At 34.0% G+C, this 1,501-nt stretch overlaps 1 non-coding gene across 1 annotated transcript; it reads right to left on the bottom strand.

Annotated features, from left to right (window-relative positions):
- Positions 1-943: 943 nt before the first annotated feature.
- On the bottom strand, positions 944-1,045 carry LOC128100191 (U6 spliceosomal RNA). Its single transcript, XR_008214708.1, has one exon. It is a non-coding gene; the product is annotated as a U6 spliceosomal RNA (small nuclear RNA).
- Between the last annotated feature and the right edge of the window lie 456 nt (positions 1,046-1,501).

Genomic DNA, 1,501 nt, shown 5'->3' with positions numbered 1-1,501 from the left:
ACCAGCTGCTGGATGCCGGTGGTAATTTTTCTCCTTCTCACCTTAAATGTATGAAATCTTCTGGTTAGCATTTCACAAAAACATTTTACAACAATTAAGTCTGTAGAAAATATGAAGAGATACATACTATCATATCTATTTGTATTTATTCATTTATTTATTCACAGACAGGTTCATATATGCATCTCTTGATGGTCCAGAACTCACACAGATCCGCCTGTCTATGCCTTCTAACAAAAACATACTGTCATTTTAAAAACATAACGTTTGCAAGTTTGTGTGCTTAGTTTATTTGAGCAGGACTCTCAATGTGACCCCCCCCACTGTTTTTATGCATTGATGCAGTGCATTTTCATCCATCTTATTCTTGAATGTCTCATTAATTCTTCATTTTCCAAGACATCCTCACTTCACAAATACATCACCTGGTTTGCATAGACCCCAATTTCTCAAGTTGGAAGTTATGAATTACTATCAGTCTAATTGTAAATCCCTTCATCACAAGTAACCTCAATTCACAAATCATCAAAAAATGTGGATCCTTATTTCTTGTCAAGTATATCTTTTGTGACATTTTAAGGAACTTGATTTCCCAATGAGTAATACCATGCTATTTATTTAATACTTGTTAACCTTTATTGAGTACCATGTTACATGTCCTGTGATAGCCACTGATAAAGGCTCTCAACCAGTCCATTCACTCCAATTTGGTGTCACACGTTGTACTTCAGAGATACTGTGTGTAGCTTTAAGTCTCAAAAGAGATGCAAAAATAGTGGAATTGAACACAGACAACATTCTGAGCCCAGTTCCTGAAGCACTATAAAATTTGGGATTATGTATTCTGGAGAACATGCAAAACTCTAATACATCATTTTTTAAATATTTCACTAAAATTGCTTTATAGCCTTTTGGATAAAATTTACTTGCCAGGAACTGTGATTAAAATAAGGAAAGCTTCACAAGCGTAAGTGTTGTCCTTGTACAGGGGCCAACCTATTCTCTGTGTCATTGCAAATATAGTATATGTCCTGTCAAAGCAAGCATTCTTATTCCTAAATTCCAATATTTTACATTTCTACATGAAAAGCTGTATGTTACAGAGACCATAAACTAAAAAGAGTTTAGAGAAGAAGACGATGTATGTTTGAAGGTATACATTTAAGTGTCTTGCTTTGCAGAGATTCAGAGAGATTTTACACGTTTGTATAACTCCATACTCTCCATGTCAAAATTCAAACCTGCCATTCAAACACAAAGATAAACTCAATTTATCAGAAAAAAAGGATATTTGAGATGGAGTACACAACTGATGAATTACTTCATCCAAAATCAATATAGAAAATAAAAATGAGATAAAAGCACATGGCCACAACAGCCAAGAACTCTGAAGAGTGATCACAATAACCAGGACAATAATCTATGGGATATGAAAAGAAGCTGGAATAAATACTAGAGGCATAGACAATTTAGTCAATGACATTACAGAAGAAATTTTCCT

This window comes from Peromyscus californicus, unplaced genomic scaffold (assembly GCF_007827085.1).
Source record: "Peromyscus californicus insignis strain IS unplaced genomic scaffold, ASM782708v3 Scaffold_6__1_contigs__length_162567912, whole genome shotgun sequence".
NCBI classification, from domain to species: domain Eukaryota; kingdom Metazoa; phylum Chordata; class Mammalia; order Rodentia; family Cricetidae; genus Peromyscus; species Peromyscus californicus.
The sequence above is the reverse complement of the archived record's forward strand: the minus strand, read 5'-3'. Positions and strand labels throughout refer to the sequence as shown.